General features: G+C 49.1%; 28 non-coding genes across 28 annotated transcripts; all 28 read left to right on the top strand.

Annotated features, from left to right (window-relative positions):
• Window positions 1-154: 154 nt before the first annotated feature.
• Window positions 155-227, top strand: Trnak-cuu. The gene has a single exon. It is a non-coding gene; the product is annotated as a tRNA-Lys (tRNA).
• A 338-nt stretch (window positions 228-565) lies between these two features.
• Trnat-agu lies at window positions 566-637 on the top strand. Its single transcript has one exon. It is a non-coding gene; the product is annotated as a tRNA-Thr (tRNA).
• Window positions 638-1131: 494 nt separating this feature from the next.
• On the top strand, window positions 1132-1204 carry Trnar-ucg. The gene has a single exon. It is a non-coding gene; the product is annotated as a tRNA-Arg (tRNA).
• Window positions 1205-1657: 453 nt separating this feature from the next.
• Trnak-cuu lies at window positions 1658-1730 on the top strand. Its single transcript has one exon. It is a non-coding gene; the product is annotated as a tRNA-Lys (tRNA).
• A 338-nt stretch (window positions 1731-2068) lies between these two features.
• On the top strand, window positions 2069-2140 carry Trnat-agu. The gene has a single exon. It is a non-coding gene; the product is annotated as a tRNA-Thr (tRNA).
• Window positions 2141-2634: 494 nt separating this feature from the next.
• On the top strand, window positions 2635-2707 carry Trnar-ucg. Its single transcript has one exon. It is a non-coding gene; the product is annotated as a tRNA-Arg (tRNA).
• Window positions 2708-3160: 453 nt separating this feature from the next.
• Trnak-cuu lies at window positions 3161-3233 on the top strand. Its single transcript has one exon. It is a non-coding gene; the product is annotated as a tRNA-Lys (tRNA).
• Window positions 3234-3571: 338 nt separating this feature from the next.
• On the top strand, window positions 3572-3643 carry Trnat-agu. The gene has a single exon. It is a non-coding gene; the product is annotated as a tRNA-Thr (tRNA).
• Window positions 3644-4137: 494 nt separating this feature from the next.
• Window positions 4138-4210, top strand: Trnar-ucg. The gene has a single exon. It is a non-coding gene; the product is annotated as a tRNA-Arg (tRNA).
• Window positions 4211-4663: 453 nt separating this feature from the next.
• On the top strand, window positions 4664-4736 carry Trnak-cuu. Its single transcript has one exon. It is a non-coding gene; the product is annotated as a tRNA-Lys (tRNA).
• Window positions 4737-5074: 338 nt separating this feature from the next.
• Trnat-agu lies at window positions 5075-5146 on the top strand. Its single transcript has one exon. It is a non-coding gene; the product is annotated as a tRNA-Thr (tRNA).
• A 494-nt stretch (window positions 5147-5640) lies between these two features.
• On the top strand, window positions 5641-5713 carry Trnar-ucg. Its single transcript has one exon. It is a non-coding gene; the product is annotated as a tRNA-Arg (tRNA).
• A 453-nt stretch (window positions 5714-6166) lies between these two features.
• On the top strand, window positions 6167-6239 carry Trnak-cuu. The gene has a single exon. It is a non-coding gene; the product is annotated as a tRNA-Lys (tRNA).
• A 338-nt stretch (window positions 6240-6577) lies between these two features.
• On the top strand, window positions 6578-6649 carry Trnat-agu. Its single transcript has one exon. It is a non-coding gene; the product is annotated as a tRNA-Thr (tRNA).
• Window positions 6650-7143: 494 nt separating this feature from the next.
• Window positions 7144-7216, top strand: Trnar-ucg. The gene has a single exon. It is a non-coding gene; the product is annotated as a tRNA-Arg (tRNA).
• A 453-nt stretch (window positions 7217-7669) lies between these two features.
• Window positions 7670-7742, top strand: Trnak-cuu. The gene has a single exon. It is a non-coding gene; the product is annotated as a tRNA-Lys (tRNA).
• A 338-nt stretch (window positions 7743-8080) lies between these two features.
• On the top strand, window positions 8081-8152 carry Trnat-agu. The gene has a single exon. It is a non-coding gene; the product is annotated as a tRNA-Thr (tRNA).
• Window positions 8153-8646: 494 nt separating this feature from the next.
• Window positions 8647-8719, top strand: Trnar-ucg. Its single transcript has one exon. It is a non-coding gene; the product is annotated as a tRNA-Arg (tRNA).
• A 453-nt stretch (window positions 8720-9172) lies between these two features.
• Window positions 9173-9245, top strand: Trnak-cuu. Its single transcript has one exon. It is a non-coding gene; the product is annotated as a tRNA-Lys (tRNA).
• Window positions 9246-9583: 338 nt separating this feature from the next.
• Window positions 9584-9655, top strand: Trnat-agu. The gene has a single exon. It is a non-coding gene; the product is annotated as a tRNA-Thr (tRNA).
• Window positions 9656-10149: 494 nt separating this feature from the next.
• Trnar-ucg lies at window positions 10150-10222 on the top strand. The gene has a single exon. It is a non-coding gene; the product is annotated as a tRNA-Arg (tRNA).
• Window positions 10223-10675: 453 nt separating this feature from the next.
• On the top strand, window positions 10676-10748 carry Trnak-cuu. The gene has a single exon. It is a non-coding gene; the product is annotated as a tRNA-Lys (tRNA).
• A 338-nt stretch (window positions 10749-11086) lies between these two features.
• On the top strand, window positions 11087-11158 carry Trnat-agu. Its single transcript has one exon. It is a non-coding gene; the product is annotated as a tRNA-Thr (tRNA).
• Window positions 11159-11652: 494 nt separating this feature from the next.
• Trnar-ucg lies at window positions 11653-11725 on the top strand. The gene has a single exon. It is a non-coding gene; the product is annotated as a tRNA-Arg (tRNA).
• Window positions 11726-12178: 453 nt separating this feature from the next.
• Trnak-cuu lies at window positions 12179-12251 on the top strand. Its single transcript has one exon. It is a non-coding gene; the product is annotated as a tRNA-Lys (tRNA).
• A 338-nt stretch (window positions 12252-12589) lies between these two features.
• On the top strand, window positions 12590-12661 carry Trnat-agu. The gene has a single exon. It is a non-coding gene; the product is annotated as a tRNA-Thr (tRNA).
• A 494-nt stretch (window positions 12662-13155) lies between these two features.
• On the top strand, window positions 13156-13228 carry Trnar-ucg. Its single transcript has one exon. It is a non-coding gene; the product is annotated as a tRNA-Arg (tRNA).
• Window positions 13229-13681: 453 nt separating this feature from the next.
• On the top strand, window positions 13682-13754 carry Trnak-cuu. Its single transcript has one exon. It is a non-coding gene; the product is annotated as a tRNA-Lys (tRNA).
• Window positions 13755-17937: the final 4183 nt, after the last annotated feature.

Here is a 17937-nt window from a genome sequence, read left to right as displayed (position 1 = left end):
TGTACCTCTCAGAAATGATTATGAAATAAAACTGAAGTACGTGACGTGTGTGACGCTAGGAAAACATTAGGCAGCATGGAGAGATTCTGTATGGGACCACCCCACCCAAACGAGAACTGTGTGTCGTGCGACCCGACTCGTAGTGACCGACGCAGCCCGGCTAGCTCAGTCGGTAGAGCATGAGACTCTTAATCTCAGGGTCGTGGGTTCGAGCCCCACGCTGGGCGGAACGTAATTTTGTTCCGCTGCAGATGTAAATTACCGTTTTTCTGATCAATGTGACGTAATGGAAATAGCAACTTAAAACTTTGCCTACGTCTCCATCAGTCGCAAGGAAAGTGTATCTGAAGGTGAAGGTGATTTCGTAGACATGTGTCAAAGACATGTTCTGAAATGTAAGTGGTGTTGGTTGGAGAGCACATCGGTTACGTGTGAGATGTGTAGCCAAGCAGTAATGGTGCGCCATAGCTGCAAATATTAGTCGGTAATATGAAGTGTTGTCAGCTTAAGCCTGATGATCCAGACGAGCGTAAGCACGAAGTACGCAAAACTACCGCTAGGCCGCGCCTCTTTAGCTCAGTGGCAGAGCACTGGTCTAGTAAACTAGGGGTCGTGAGTTCGATCCTCACAGGAGGCAAACGAATTTTCGAAATCAGTTGCGCGTCGTGGCCGTATAGCAAGCAGTATCTGGAACGACGAACAATTAGCAACAGGTGTTTTATTTAGAATTACTCTCAGATGTGATTGAGGCGAATGTCGCAGATAAAGCATTTTGCAAAGCGGTACAGCGTAGGGTGGGAGGCGGCAGTCTGAATTATATTTTTTACATGTGTTTTTCAAATATCACAGAGCCTCTCGCGAGCGTCGTCGTCGTCGACGCCGCCGCTTCTGCAGAAGTAGGAAATCGCCATCGTAGCAAATGCGGCGAGGGACGCCCTGCCTTCGATTTCGAATGCACAAAGTGTGTGGTCTTGGTTCCCAATCTCTACTTGGTCGGTCTCGTAAAGGCTTGAATGTAACGAATGGGTGGGAAGCAGCAAGAGGCAGCGGCTGTGTAGAACGAAAACACAATTCCTCAGCGGTATGAGCGTTTCGAGATGACACGAATGTAAGGAATACTTGGCGGCCAGTGACCGTGTAGCCTAATGGATAAGGCGTCGGACTTCGGATCCGAAGATTGCAGGTTCGAATCCTGTCACGGTCGTGTTTTTCCAATTCTGCAAAAGAAACACACCGTTTTAGTGTAGCTATTGAGCAGTACGAAATCGTCTGAATGTTGCAGTTGTCCACTTCCTGCTTGGAGATGCACTTGAGCGTGATACACACACAGCCAGAACGGTGTTATCTAGCGAAATGGTCGGCTGAGTGCCGTCACCGCGAGTTTTGGCTGGCATTTGCGCATCTAAGACAGCGTCGGAAAGTAACCCGTTCGGCTTCTGAGTCAAATCAAATATGTGTGTTAATTTTGACACCACTAGCGCTGCAGGTTTTTTATGCAGTTCCTGTACCTCTCAGAAATGATTATGAAATAAAACTGAAGTACGTGACGTGTGTGACGCTAGGAAAACATTAGGCAGCATGGAGAGATTCTGTATGGGACCACCCCACCCAAACGAGAACTGTGTGTCGTGCGACCCGACACGTAGTCACCGACGCAGCCCGGCTAGCTCAGTCGGTAGAGCATGAGACTCTTAATCTCAGGGTCGTGGGTTCGAGCCCCACGCTGGGCGGAACGTAATTTTGTTCCGCTGCAGATGTAAATTACCGTTTTTCTGATCAATGTGACGTAATGGAAATAGCACCTTAAAACTTTGCCTACGTCTCCATCAGTCGCAAGGAAAGTGTATCTGAAGGTGAAGGTGATTTCGTAGACATGTGTCAAAGACATGTTCTGAAATGTAAGTGGTGTTGGTTGGAGAGCACATCGGTTACGTGTGAGATGTGTAGCCAAGCAGTAATGGTGCGCCATAGCTGCAAATATTAGTCGGTAATATGAAGTGTTGTCAGCTTAAGCCTGATGATCCAGACGAGCGTAAGCACGAAGTACGCAAAACTACCGCTAGGCCGCGCCTCTTTAGCTCAGTGGCAGAGCACTGGTCTAGTAAACCAGGGGTCGTGAGTTCGATCCTCACAGGAGGCAAACGAATTTTCGAAATCAGTTGCGCGTCGTGGCCGTATAGCAAGCAGTATCTGGAACGACGAACAATTAGCAACAGGTGTTTTATTTAGAATTACTCTCAGATGTGATTGAGGCGAATGTCGCAGATAAAGCATTTTGCAAAGCGGTACAGCGTAGGGTGGGAGGCGGCAGTCTGAATTATATTTTTTACATGTGTTTTTCAAATATCACAGAGCCTCTCGCGAGCGTCGTCGTCGTCGACGCCGCCGCTTCTGCAGAAGTAGGAAATCGCCATCGTAGCAAATGCGGCGAGGGACGCCCTGCCTTCGATTTCGAATGCACAAAGTGTGTGGTCTTGGTTCCCAATCTCTACTTGGTCGGTCTCGTAAAGGCTTGAATGTAACGAATGGGTGGGAAGCAGCAAGAGGCAGCGGCTGTGTAGAACGAAAACACAATTCCTCAGCGGTATGAGCGTTTCGAGATGACACGAATGTAAGGAATACTTGGCGGCCAGTGACCGTGTGGCCTAATGGATAAGGCGTCGGACTTCGGATCCGAAGATTGCAGGTTCGAATCCTGTCACGGTCGTGTTTTTCCAATTCTGCAAAAGAAACACACCGTTTTAGTGTAGCTATTGAGCAGTACGAAATCGTCTGAATGTTGCTGTTGTCCACTTCCTGCTTGGAGATGCACTTGAGCGTGATACACACACAGCCAGAACGGTGTTATCTAGCGAAATGGTCGGCTGAGTGCCGTCACCGCGAGTTTTGGCTGGCATTTGCGCATCTAAGACAGCGTCGGAAAGTAACCCGTTCGGCTTCTGAGTCAAATCAAATATGTGTGTTAATTTTGACACCACTAGCGCTGCAGGTTTTTTATGCAGTTCCTGTACCTCTCAGAAATGATTATGAAATAAAACTGAAGTACGTGACGTGTGTGACGCTAGGAAAACATTAGGCAGCATGGAGAGATTCTGTATGGGACCACCCCACCCAAACGAGAACTGTGTGTCGTGCGACCCGACACGTGGTCACCGACGCAGCCCGGCTAGCTCAGTCGGTAGAGCATGAGACTCTTAATCTCAGGGTCGTGGGTTCGAGCCCCACGCTGGGCGGAACGTAATTTTGTTCCGCTGCAGATGTAAATTACCGTTTTTCTGATCAATGTGACGTAATGGAAATAGCAACTTAAAACTTTGCCTACGTCTCCATCAGTCGCAAGGAAAGTGTATCTGAAGGTGAAGGTGATTTCGTAGACATGTGTCAAAGACATGTTCTGAAATGTAAGTGGTGTTGGTTGGAGAGCACATCGGTTACGTGTGAGATGTGTAGCCAAGCAGTAATGGTGCGCCATAGCTGCAAATATTAGTCGGTAATATGAAGTGTTGTCAGCTTAAGCCTGATGATCCAGACGAGCGTAAGCACGAAGTACGCAAAACTACCGCTAGGCCGCGCCTCTTTAGCTCAGTGGCAGAGCACTGGTCTAGTAAACCAGGGGTCGTGAGTTCGATCCTCACAGGAGGCAAACGAATTTTCGAAATCAGTTGCGCGTCGTGGCCGTATAGCAAGCAGTATCTGGAACGACGAACAATTAGCAACAGGTGTTTTATTTAGAATTACTCTCAGATGTGATTGAGGCGAATGTCGCAGATAAAGCATTTTGCAAAGCGGTACAGCGTAGGGTGGGAGGCGGCAGTCTGAATTATATTTTTTACATGTGTTTTTCAAATATCACAGAGCCTCTCGCGAGCGTCGTCGTCGTCGACGCCGCTGCTTCTGCAGAAGTAGGAAATCGCCATCGTAGCAAATGCGGCGAGGGACGCCCTGCCTTCGATTTCGAATGCACAAAGTGTGTGGTCTTGGTTCCCAATCTCTACTTGGTCGGTCTCGTAAAGGCTTGAATGTAACGAATGGGTGGGAAGCAGCAAGAGGCAGCGGCTGTGTAGAGCGAAAACACAATTCCTCAGCGGTATGAGCGTTTCGAGATGACACGAATGTAAGGAATACTTGGCGGCCAGTGACCGTGTGGCCTAATGGATAAGGCGTCGGACTTCGGATCCGAAGATTGCAGGTTCGAATCCTGTCACGGTCGTGTTTTTCCAATTCTGCAAAAGAAACACACCGTTTTAGTGTAGCTATTGAGCAGTACGAAATCGTCTGAATGTTGCTGTTGTCCACTTCCTGCTTGGAGATGCACTTGAGCGTGATACACACACAGCCAGAACGGTGTTATCTAGCGAAATGGTCGGCTGAGTGCCGTCACCGCGAGTTTTGGCTGGCATTTGCGCATCTAAGACAGCGTCGGAAAGTAACCCGTTCGGCTTCTGAGTCAAATCAAATATGTGTGTTAATTTTGACACCACTAGCGCTGCAGGTTTTTTATGCAGTTCCTGTACCTCTCAGAAATGATTATGAAATAAAACTGAAGTACGTGACGTGTGTGACGCTAGGAAAACATTAGGCAGCATGGAGAGATTCTGTATGGGACCACCCCACCCAAACGAGAACTGTGTGTCGTGCGACCCGACTCGTAGTGACCGACGCAGCCCGGCTAGCTCAGTCGGTAGAGCATGAGACTCTTAATCTCAGGGTCGTGGGTTCGAGCCCCACGCTGGGCGGAACGTAATTTTGTTCCGCTGCAGATGTAAATTACCGTTTTTCTGATCAATGTGACGTAATGGAAATAGCAACTTAAAACTTTGCCTACGTCTCCATCAGTCGCAAGGATAGTGTATCTGAAGGTGAAGGTGATTTCGTAGACATGTGTCAAAGACATGTTCTGAAATGTAAGTGGTGTTGGTTGGAGAGCACATCGGTTACGTGTGAGATGTGTAGCCAAGCAGTAATGGTGCGCCATAGCTGCAAATATTAGTCGGTAATATGAAGTGTTGTCAGCTTAAGCCTGATGATCCAGACGAGCGTAAGCACGAAGTACGCAAAACTACCGCTAGGCCGCGCCTCTTTAGCTCAGTGGCAGAGCACTGGTCTAGTAAACTAGGGGTCGTGAGTTCGATCCTCACAGGAGGCAAACGAATTTTCGAAATCAGTTGCGCGTCGTGGCCGTATAGCAAGCAGTATCTGGAACGACGAACAATTAGCAACAGGTGTTTTATTTAGAATTACTCTCAGATGTGATTGAGGCGAATGTCGCAGATAAAGCATTTTGCAAAGCGGTACAGCGTAGGGTGGGAGGCGGCAGTCTGAATTATATTTTTTACATGTGTTTTTCAAATATCACAGAGCCTCTCGCGAGCGTCGTCGTCGTCGACGCCGCCGCTTCTGCAGAAGTAGGAAATCGCCATCGTAGCAAATGCGGCGAGGGACGCCCTGCCTTCGATTTCGAATGCACAAAGTGTGTGGTCTTGGTTCCCAATCTCTACTTGGTCGGTCTCGTAAAGGCTTGAATGTAACGAATGGGTGGGAAGCAGCAAGAGGCAGCGGCTGTGTAGAACGAAAACACAATTCCTCAGCGGTATGAGCGTTTCGAGATGACACGAATGTAAGGAATACTTGGCGGCCAGTGACCGTGTGGCCTAATGGATAAGGCGTCGGACTTCGGATCCGAAGATTGCAGGTTCGAATCCTGTCACGGTCGTGTTTTTCCAATTCTGCAAAAGAAACACACCGTTTTAGTGTAGCTATTGAGCAGTACGAAATCGTCTGAATGTTGCTGTTGTCCACTTCCTGCTTGGAGATGCACTTGAGCGTGATACACACACAGCCAGAACGGTGTTATCTAGCGAAATGGTCGGCTGAGTGCCGTCACCGCGAGTTTTGGCTGGCATTTGCGCATCTAAGACAGCGTCGGAAAGTAACCCGTTCGGCTTCTGAGTCAAATCAAATATGTGTGTTAATTTTGACACCACTAGCGCTGCAGGTTTTTTATGCAGTTCCTGTACCTCTCAGAAATGATTATGAAATAAAACTGAAGTACGTGACGTGTGTGACGCTAGGAAAACATTAGGCAGCATGGAGAGATTCTGTATGGGACCACCCCACCCAAACGAGAACTGTGTGTCGTGCGACCCGACACGTAGTCACCGACGCAGCCCGGCTAGCTCAGTCGGTAGAGCATGAGACTCTTAATCTCAGGGTCGTGGGTTCGAGCCCCACGCTGGGCGGAACGTAATTTTGTTCCGCTGCAGATGTAAATTACCGTTTTTCTGATCAATGTGACGTAATGGAAATAGCAACTTAAAACTTTGCCTACGTCTCCATCAGTCGCAAGGAAAGTGTATCTGAAGGTGAAGGTGATTTCGTAGACATGTGTCAAAGACATGTTCTGAAATGTAAGTGGTGTTGGTTGGAGAGCACATCGGTTACGTGTGAGATGTGTAGCCAAGCAGTAATGGTGCGCCATAGCTGCAAATATTAGTCGGTAATATGAAGTGTTGTCAGCTTAAGCCTGATGATCCAGACGAGCGTAAGCACGAAGTACGCAAAACTACCGCTAGGCCGCGCCTCTTTAGCTCAGTGGCAGAGCACTGGTCTAGTAAACCAGGGGTCGTGAGTTCGATCCTCACAGGAGGCAAACGAATTTTCGAAATCAGTTGCGCGTCGTGGCCGTATAGCAAGCAGTATCTGGAACGACGAACAATTAGCAACAGGTGTTTTATTTAGAATTACTCTCAGATGTGATTGAGGCGAATGTCGCAGATAAAGCATTTTGCAAAGCGGTACAGCGTAGGGTGGGAGGCGGCAGTCTGAATTATATTTTTTACATGTGTTTTTCAAATATCACAGAGCCTCTCGCGAGCGTCGTCGTCGTCGACGCCGCCGCTTCTGCAGAAGTAGGAAATCGCCATCGTAGCAAATGCGGCGAGGGACGCCCTGCCTTCGATTTCGAATGCACAAAGTGTGTGGTCTTGGTTCCCAATCTCTACTTGGTCGGTCTCGTAAAGGCTTGAATGTAACGAATGGGTGGGAAGCAGCAAGAGGCAGCGGCTGTGTAGAACGAAAACACAATTCCTCAGCGGTATGAGCGTTTCGAGATGACACGAATGTAAGGAATACTTGGCGGCCAGTGACCGTGTGGCCTAATGGATAAGGCGTCGGACTTCGGATCCGAAGATTGCAGGTTCGAATCCTGTCACGGTCGTGTTTTTCCAATTCTGCAAAAGAAACACACCGTTTTAGTGTAGCTATTGAGCAGTACGAAATCGTCTGAATGTTGCTGTTGTCCACTTCCTGCTTGGAGATGCACTTGAGCGTGATACACACACAGCCAGAACGGTGTTATCTAGCGAAATGGTCGGCTGAGTGCCGTCACCGCGAGTTTTGGCTGGCATTTGCGCATCTAAGACAGCGTCGGAAAGTAACCCGTTCGGCTTCTGAGTCAAATCAAATATGTGTGTTAATTTTGACACCACTAGCGCTGCAGGTTTTTTATGCAGTTCCTGTACCTCTCAGAAATGATTATGAAATAAAACTGAAGTACGTGACGTGTGTGACGCTAGGAAAACATTAGGCAGCATGGAGAGATTCTGTATGGGACCACCCCACCCAAACGAGAACTGTGTGTCGTGCGAACCGACTCGTAGAGACCGACGCAGCCCGGCTAGCTCAGTCGGTAGAGCATGAGACTCTTAATCTCAGGGTCGTGGGTTCGAGCCCCACGCTGGGCGGAACGTAATTTTGTTCCGCTGCAGATGTAAATTACCGTTTTTCTGATCAATGTGACGTAATGGAAATAGCAACTTAAAACTTTGCCTACGTCTCCATCAGTCGCAAGGAAAGTGTATCTGAAGGTGAAGGTGATTTCGTAGACATGTGTCAAAGACATGTTCTGAAATGTAAGTGGTGTTGGTTGGAGAGCACATCGGTTACGTGTGAGATGTGTAGCCAAGCAGTAATGGTGCGCCATAGCTGCAAATATTAGTCGGTAATATGAAGTGTTGTCAGCTTAAGCCTGATGATCCAGACGAGCGTAAGCACGAAGTACGCAAAACTACCGCTAGGCCGCGCCTCTTTAGCTCAGTGGCAGAGCACTGGTCTAGTAAACCAGGGGTCGTGAGTTCGATCCTCACAGGAGGCAAACGAATTTTCGAAATCAGTTGCGCGTCGTGGCCGTATAGCAAGCAGTATCTGGAACGACGAACAATTAGCAACAGGTGTTTTATTTAGAATTACTCTCAGATGTGATTGAGGCGAATGTCGCAGATAAAGCATTTTCCAAAGCGGTACAGCGTAGGGTGGGAGGCGGCAGTCTGAATTATATTTTTTACATGTGTTTTTCAAATATCACAGAGCCTCTCGCGAGCGTCGTCGTCGTCGACGCCGCCGCTTCTGCAGAAGTAGGAAATCGCCATCGTAGCAAATGCGGCGAGGGACGCCCTGCCTTCGATTTCGAATGCACAAAGTGTGTGGTCTTGGTTCCCAATCTCTACTTGGTCGGTCTCGTAAAGGCTTGAATGTAACGAATGGGTGGGAAGCAGCAAGAGGCAGCGGCTGTGTAGAACGAAAACACAATTCCTCAGCGGTATGAGCGTTTCGAGATGACACGAATGTAAGGAATACTTGGCGGCCAGTGACCGTGTGGCCTAATGGATAAGGCGTCGGACTTCGGATCCGAAGATTGCAGGTTCGAATCCTGTCACGGTCGTGTTTTTCCAATTCTGCAAAAGAAACACACCGTTTTAGTGTAGCTATTGAGCAGTACGAAATCGTCTGAATGTTGCTGTTGTCCACTTCCTGCTTGGAGATGCACTTGAGCGTGATACACACACAGCCAGAACGGTGTTATCTAGCGAAATGGTCGGCTGAGTGCCGTCACCGCGAGTTTTGGCTGGCATTTGCGCATCTAAGACAGCGTCGGAAAGTAACCCGTTCGGCTTCTGAGTCAAATCAAATATGTGTGTTAATTTTGACACCACTAGCGCTGCAGGTTTTTTATGCAGTTCCTGTACCTCTCAGAAATGATTATGAAATAAAACTGAAGTACGTGACGTGTGTGACGCTAGGAAAACATTAGGCAGCATGGAGAGATTCTGTATGGGACCACCCCACCCAAACGAGAACTGTGTGTCGTGCGACCCGACTCGTAATGACCGACGCAGCCCGGCTAGCTCAGTCGGTAGAGCATGAGACTCTTAATCTCAGGGTCGTGGGTTCGAGCCCCACGCTGGGCGGAACGTAATTTTGTTCCGCTGCAGATGTAAATTACCGTTTTTCTGATCAATGTGACGTAATGGAAATAGCAACTTAAAACTTTGCCTACGTCTCCATCAGTCGCAAGGAAAGTGTATCTGAAGGTGAAGGTGATTTCGTAGACATGTGTCAAAGACATGTTCTGAAATGTAAGTGGTGTTGGTTGGAGAGCACATCGGTTACGTGTGAGATGTGTAGCCAAGCAGTAATGGTGCGCCATAGCTGCAAATATTAGTCGGTAATATGAAGTGTTGTCAGCTTAAGCCTGATGATCCAGACGAGCGTAAGCACGAAGTACGCAAAACTACCGCTAGGCCGCGCCTCTTTAGCTCAGTGGCAGAGCACTGGTCTAGTAAACCAGGGGTCGTGAGTTCGATCGTCACAGGAGGCAAACGAATTTTCGAAATCAGTTGCGCGTCGTGGCCGTATAGCAAGCAGTATCTGGAACGACGAACAATTAGCAACAGGTGTTTTATTTAGAATTACTCTCAGATGTGATTGAGGCGAATGTCGCAGATAAAGCATTTTCCAAAGCGGTACAGCGTAGGGTGGGAGGCGGCAGTCTGAATTATATTTTTTACATGTGTTTTTCAAATATCACAGAGCCTCTCGCGAGCGTCGTCGTCGTCGACGCCGCCGCTTCTGCAGAAGTAGGAAATCGCCATCGTAGCAAATGCGGCGAGGGACGCCCTGCCTTCGATTTCGAATGCACAAAGTGTGTGGTCTTGGTTCCCAATCTCTACTTGGTCGGTCTCGTAAAGGCTTGAATGTAACGAATGGGTGGGAAGCAGCAAGAGGCAGCGGCTGTGTAGAACGAAAACACAATTCCTCAGCGGTATGAGCGTTTCGAGATGACACGAATGTAAGGAATACTTGGCGGCCAGTGACCGTGTGGCCTAATGGATAAGGCGTCGGACTTCGGATCCGAAGATTGCAGGTTCGAATCCTGTCACGGTCGTGTTTTTCCAATTCTGCAAAAGAAACACACCGTTTTAGTGTAGCTATTGAGCAGTACGAAATCGTCTGAATGTTGCTGTTGTCCACTTCCTGCTTGGAGATGCACTTGAGCGTGATACACACACAGCCAGAACGGTGTTATCTAGCGAAATGGTCGGCTGAGTGCCGTCACCGCGAGTTTTGGCTGGCATTTGCGCATCTAAGACAGCGTCGGAAAGTAACCCGTTCGGCTTCTGAGTCAAATCAAATATGTGTGTTAATTTTGACACCACTAGCGCTGCAGGTTTTTTATGCAGTTCCTGTACCTCTCAGAAATGATTATGAAATAAAACTGAAGTACGTGACGTGTGTGACGCTAGGAAAACATTAGGCAGCATGGAGAGATTCTGTATGGGACCACCCCACCCAAACGAGAACTGTGTGTCGTGCGACCCGACTCGTAGTGACCGACGCAGCCCGGCTAGCTCAGTCGGTAGAGCATGAGACTCTTAATCTCAGGGTCGTGGGTTCGAGCCCCACGCTGGGCGGAACGTAATTTTGTTCCGCTGCAGATGTAAATTACCGTTTTTCTGATCAATGTGACGTAATGGAAATAGCAACTTAAAACTTTGCCTACGTCTCCATCAGTCGCAAGGAAAGTGTATCTGAAGGTGAAGGTGATTTCGTAGACATGTGTCAAAGACATGTTCTGAAATGTAAGTGGTGTTGGTTGGAGAGCACATCGGTTACGTGTGAGATGTGTAGCCAAGCAGTAATGGTGCGCCATAGCTGCAAATATTAGTCGGTAATATGAAGTGTTGTCAGCTTAAGCCTGATGATCCAGACGAGCGTAAGCACGAAGTACGCAAAACTACCGCTAGGCCGCGCCTCTTTAGCTCAGTGGCAGAGCACTGGTCTAGTAAACCAGGGGTCGTGAGTTCGATCCTCACAGGAGGCAAACGAATTTTCGAAATCAGTTGCGCGTCGTGGCCGTATAGCAAGCAGTATCTGGAACGACGAACAATTAGCAACAGGTGTTTTATTTAGAATTACTCTCAGATGTGATTGAGGCGAATGTCGCAGATAAAGCATTTTCCAAAGCGGTACAGCGTAGGGTGGGAGGCGGCAGTCTGAATTATATTTTTTACATGTGTTTTTCAAATATCACAGAGCCTCTCGCGAGCGTCGTCGTCGTCGACGCCGCCGCTTCTGCAGAAGTAGGAAATCGCCATCGTAGCAAATGCGGCGAGGGACGCCCTGCCTTCGATTTCGAATGCACAAAGTGTGTGGTCTTGGTTCCCAATCTCTACTTGGTCGGTCTCGTAAAGGCTTGAATGTAACGAATGGGTGGGAAGCAGCAAGAGGCAGCGGCTGTGTAGAACGAAAACACAATTCCTCAGCGGTATGAGCGTTTCGAGATGACACGAATGTAAGGAATACTTGGCGGCCAGTGACCGTGTGGCCTAATGGATAAGGCGTCGGACTTCGGATCCGAAGATTGCAGGTTCGAATCCTGTCACGGTCGTGTTTTTCCAATTCTGCAAAAGAAACACACCGTTTTAGTGTAGCTATTGAGCAGTACGAAATCGTCTGAATGTTGCTGTTGTCCACTTCCTGCTTGGAGATGCACTTGAGCGTGATACACACACAGCCAGAACGGTGTTATCTAGCGAAATGGTCGGCTGAGTGCCGTCACCGCGAGTTTTGGCTGGCATTTGCGCATCTAAGACAGCGTCGGAAAGTAACCCGTTCGGCTTCTGAGTCAAATCAAATATGTGTGTTAATTTTGACACCACTAGCGCTGCAGGTTTTTTATGCAGTTCCTGTACCTCTCAGAAATGATTATGAAATAAAACTGAAGTACGTGACGTGTGTGACGCTAGGAAAACATTAGGCAGCATGGAGAGATTCTGTATGGGACCACCCCACCCAAACGAGAACTGTGTGTCGTGCGACCCGACTCGTAATGACCGACGCAGCCCGGCTAGCTCAGTCGGTAGAGCATGAGACTCTTAATCTCAGGGTCGTGGGTTCGAGCCCCACGCTGGGCGGAACGTAATTTTGTTCCGCTGCAGATGTAAATTACCGTTTTTCTGATCAATGTGACGTAATGGAAATAGCAACTTAAAACTTTGCCTACGTCTCCATCAGTCGCAAGGAAAGTGTATCTGAAGGTGAAGGTGATTTCGTAGACATGTGTCAAAGACATGTTCTGAAATGTAAGTGGTGTTGGTTGGAGAGCACATCGGTTACGTGTGAGATGTGTAGCCAAGCAGTAATGGTGCGCCATAGCTGCAAATATTAGTCGGTAATATGAAGTGTTGTCAGCTTAAGCCTGATGATCCAGACGAGCGTAAGCACGAAGTACGCAAAACTACCGCTAGGCCGCGCCTCTTTAGCTCAGTGGCAGAGCACTGGTCTAGTAAACCAGGGGTCGTGAGTTCGATCGTCACAGGAGGCAAACGAATTTTCGAAATCAGTTGCGCGTCGTGGCCGTATAGCAAGCAGTATCTGGAACGACGAACAATTAGCAACAGGTGTTTTATTTAGAATTACTCTCAGATGTGATTGAGGCGAATGTCGCAGATAAAGCATTTTCCAAAGCGGTACAGCGTAGGGTGGGAGGCGGCAGTCTGAATTATATTTTTTACATGTGTTTTTCAAATATCACAGAGCCTCTCGCGAGCGTCGTCGTCGTCGACGCCGCCGCTTCTGCAGAAGTAGGAAATCGCCATCGTAGCAAATGCGGCGAGGGACGCCCTGCCTTCGATTTCGAATGCACAAAGTGTGTGGTCTTGGTTCCCAATCTCTACTTGGTCGGTCTCGTAAAGGCTTGAATGTAACGAATGGGTGGGAAGCAGCAAGAGGCAGCGGCTGTGTAGAACGAAAACACAATTCCTCAGCGGTATGAGCGTTTCGAGATGACACGAATGTAAGGAATACTTGGCGGCCAGTGACCGTGTGGCCTAATGGATAAGGCGTCGGACTTCGGATCCGAAGATTGCAGGTTCGAATCCTGTCACGGTCGTGTTTTTCCAATTCTGCAAAAGAAACACACCGTTTTAGTGTAGCTATTGAGCAGTACGAAATCGTCTGAATGTTGCTGTTGTCCACTTCCTGCTTGGAGATGCACTTGAGCGTGATACACACACAGCCAGAACGGTGTTATCTAGCGAAATGGTCGGCTGAGTGCCGTCACCGCGAGTTTTGGCTGGCATTTGCGCATCTAAGACAGCGTCGGAAAGTAACCCGTTCGGCTTCTGAGTCAAATCAAATATGTGTGTTAATTTTGACACCACTAGCGCTGCAGGTTTTTTATGCAGTTCCTGTACCTCTCAGAAATGATTATGAAATAAAACTGAAGTACGTGACGTGTGTGACGCTAGGAAAACATTAGGCAGCATGGAGAGATTCTGTATGGGACCACCCCACCCAAACGAGAACTGTGTGTCGTGCGACCCGACTCGTAGTGACCGACGCAGCCCGGCTAGCTCAGTCGGTAGAGCATGAGACTCTTAATCTCAGGGTCGTGGGTTCGAGCCCCACGCTGGGCGGAACGTAATTTTGTTCCGCTGCAGATGTAAATTACCGTTTTTCTGATCAATGTGACGTAATGGAAATAGCAACTTAAAACTTTGCCTACGTCTCCATCAGTCGCAAGGAAAGTGTATCTGAAGGTGAAGGTGATTTCGTAGACATGTGTCAAAGACATGTTCTGAAATGTAAGTGGTGTTGGTTGGAGAGCACATCGGTTACGTGTGAGATGTGTAGCCAAGCAGTAATGGTGCGCCATAGCTGCAAATATTAGTCGGTAATATGAAGTGTTGTCAGCTTAAGCCTGATGATCCAGACGAGCGTAAGCACGAAGTACGCAAAACTACCGCTAGGCCGCGCCTCTTTAGCTCAGTGGCAGTCGAGGTGCGGCCGTCGTGCCAGTCGGACGTGCCTGGAGCGTTGTTTACGTGCTCAGCTGCGGCTTGCGGTGCAGCACGTGGTGCGTCGAGGGCCGTTGCGGCGCGCATTACATCTTGTTGTTAACGACTAGAACCTAACATGGATCACCCAGAGCGAAAAGATACTTTGAAGTTTATGTTTGATGGCAGTTTCTCTCGACCGAAGTATTACGAAGTCGAACGATTTCTTGATGAAGACGTAAAATTACCCCCCACCGATATCATTGGTATCCATTTGTCTATTGTTAGTAGCACGGTTTATATCAAATTGCGTGACCCAGAATTGTGCGACAAAATCATCGAGTCATGTGGCGGTACTTATAAATTTCGACACAGTGACGGGAATGTGGGTGAGGTGACTGTTGTCCACGCTGGTCTTGGTATTCGCACCGTCAGGATTTTCGAGTTGCCTTTTGAAATCACGGCCGAACAAATTAATGCTTCTCTTAAGTCCTACGGCAAAATTATCAGTAACATTGCCGAAAAGTGGGCCTCGTTCCATAAGTACCCTGTCTTGAATGGCGTGCGGCAAATTAAGATCGAATTGCAACGGCATATTCCATCCTACCTAACGATTTGTGGATACAGGGCGATAATCATGTATGAGGGTCAGCCCCGTACATGTTCCGGCTGTAATTCCACAGGCCACGTCCGAGCACAGTGCATCCAACGACGTGTAACACAGCTGCCTGCGGGTGAACTAGCCACTCCCACGCAACCGACAATATTACCGACTACTTATGTAGCGGCGGTCCGTGCTAATACACCCACGGCGCCGGCTGTGGACGTGGGACTTAGTGTGGCCGATATTACGAAGGACGGAGATGTACCTATGGAAATATCTACCACTCAGGAAGCTTTACCGGCCACTGGCTTACTAGACGCGGTGCCGCCTGACGCCTCACGTGAGGCAGCTCGGGTCGACGGCGTAGAGGCTGCTACTACCGATGTTGACAGACGGCAAGAGACAGGGACTCTTCCTCTTCCTTTAGAGAATGCGGAAGTCTCCGTCGGTAGGTCCTCCCCGAAAAAACACAAGAAACGTCGGATCGCTCGTCCTGAGGCAGCCCAATCGGCGCCCCTCTTGCGTGAAAAGGCCAAACAAGCAGGCCGCATGATCTGCGATGACACTTCGGGGACCGACGATTGTCTTCCGTCGTTGGCCTCACCCATGACTATTGACGATGATGTCTCCAACCTTGACACGCGGAGGGCAGAGACTTGTGCACCACCGCGGACGGACCAAGTGCCGGATGCGCAGGGTGACGGCCCGCTATGCGGTTCCGGAACCGCCACAGCAGGCGCGACAACGGCTGTGTCTGTTGTCAATTGGGCGGATGACACTGAAGATATGGCCGGCACTCCCGACCGTGACGAACCGATGGCAACTGGTGATACGCTGCTTACGCCCCGGCGCAATGCAGCTTCCACGGACGGCGACGTCTAGACTTATTCGACCTCCGAAGCGGACGACTGCTGAAGGGATAAAAATCTTACCTGTTTCCATCTGCAGATGACCAGTCGTCCCATATCGCTCCGTTCACGACAATCATATAAGATTTCTACTGTGAATGTAAACCGCATTGTCTCTCAAGCAAAAATCCACAGCCTTCGACAGTATTTACGGGCCGCTGATATAGATATTCTGTTCGTACAGGAAGCCATGACTCCACTCCTAGCCGACGTCCCCGGTTATGACGCCATTGTCAATATAGGAACGGAGGCCGGTACCATCATTCTGTATCGGGAAGGCATTGAATGTTCTTGTTTGTCCATGTTACCTACAGGACGGGGCATTGCCGCCCAGTTCCATGATGTACTCCTTCTTAATGTGTACGCTCCTTCCGGTTCCAGCGCGCGAGCGGCGAGGAAGGAGTTTTATACTGGAGCGATAGCGCCTTTAATCACCGACTTGCGTCTGCGTATTATTATGGGTGGTGACTTTAATTGCGTTTTGCGCCGCTCCGATCAAACGCCGAATTTTAACTTCAGTCAGGAACTGCTGACACTGGTCACAGAATTGCAGTTAGTCGACACGTGGGAGACCTTACACCCAGATGATGTTGCCTTTACTCACTTTACGCCGACGTCTTCCAGCAGGTTAGATCGCATATATGTGCACCGCGATCTTTTAGCCGACGTGGGAACTTGCGAATATTGGCCCGTTAATTTCAGTGACCATATCGCTTACCACACCGTCTTTAATCACTCGCCGCAGAAGGTTTACAGAGGCTTCGGACGATGGCAACTCAACTGTCGCCTCTTACAAGACGCCACTTTAGAGCGTGAGATACGGTCGGTTTGGCATTCCGTAACATCACGCAGACCCACGTACCCCACGTGGATTGATTGGTGGACGCTTTATGCAAAGAGGAAACTCATTACTTGCCTCAGACACCACGCCAGGATTCGCGCGCGCGGTGAGAAAGAAATCACTGAATTCTATTTCTGCGCCCTGCGAGAATTGTACCGGGATTATCATCAGGTGCCTAATAACATCACGCACGTACGCAGACTCCAAGCGAAAATTACATCCTTGATGGGACGGAACGCCATCGGCCACCAGATTCGTGCACGTGACTTCACCAACTTGCCGCAACAGCAGACGTCTGTTCACCATATCGTCCAACAGTTACATGCGGCGCGCAGGAAACTTATTCATAAGTTGCAAGATGCCGACGGTGCTTTTTATACCCAACACCGCGACATCAAAAACCATGTTGCCAACCACTTTGCCGCACTTTACACCCGTGCGGATATACCACACGAGAAAGTGCGAGAATGGTATCACTCTGGAGACCCACCGTACCGCATTACCGACGACCACAATCGGGACTTGCTCGCTCCCTTTACCAACGAAGAACTAAAGGATGCCCTGCTTGCCGCACCACGAAACAAATCTCCGGGCACGGACGGGCTCTCTGTCGAGTTTTACGTCAAATATTGGCCTATATTAGGGGACGGACTCACGGAGATGTACAATGAAATACTACGTGGGATTGCTCTGCCCCAAGCCTTCACAGAGGGGTTAACTGTTTTACTACCTAAGACGCCAACGCCGATCACCACCAAAGATCTGCGGCCCATTACTTTGCTCAATGCGGACTTTAAACTTCGGACGCGCGCCCTCAACGCCCGATTACGGCAGCTGTTACCCGATCTTCTGGGACCATACCAAATGAGTGCGATACGTGGTCGCTCATTGTCCACCATTTTGGCGCTGTATCGGGATCTCGTCTCCCTCACCTGGGCCACCCACACTCCTATGGCCATAGCATTTCTCGATTTTGACAGGGCTTACGATCGGGCTGACTATCGTTATCTCAGTAGCGTGATGGAAACTATGGGCTTCAGTCTTAATTTTATCCACCTCATCAACAACTGTATCCGTGGTACACGTACACGGTTCTTGATCAATAATACATTGACGGAGTACATCCAGCTCTCACGGGGTATCAAGCAAGGCTGCCCTCTCTCAACGACGCTTTATGCGATCCTCATGGAACCCTTGTTGCGCCGCCTACATCATAGCCTACCTGGATTCCAGTTTTATGGTGTCAAGTCTGTGGTCCAAGCATTCGCCGACGATGTCAGCGTGCTCCTTAATGACGTTCGCGATGTCACCGCAGCGAAGCGCATTCTTGAGGAATTCCAAAGCGATAGTGGTGCAATGTTAAACGTCAATAAATCCGCCGTCTTAACGCTTGGTCAGGAACGACCGCTCACGGGCGACGCTTGGCTGCCCTGTGTACAGACTAGAAAACACCTTGGTCTCTACGTCACG

This window comes from Schistocerca americana, unplaced genomic scaffold (assembly GCF_021461395.2).
Source record: "Schistocerca americana isolate TAMUIC-IGC-003095 unplaced genomic scaffold, iqSchAmer2.1 HiC_scaffold_165, whole genome shotgun sequence".
In the NCBI taxonomy this organism is placed as follows: Eukaryota; Metazoa; Arthropoda; class Insecta; order Orthoptera; family Acrididae; genus Schistocerca; species Schistocerca americana.
The sequence above is the reverse complement of the archived record's forward strand: the minus strand, read 5'-3'. Positions and strand labels throughout refer to the sequence as shown.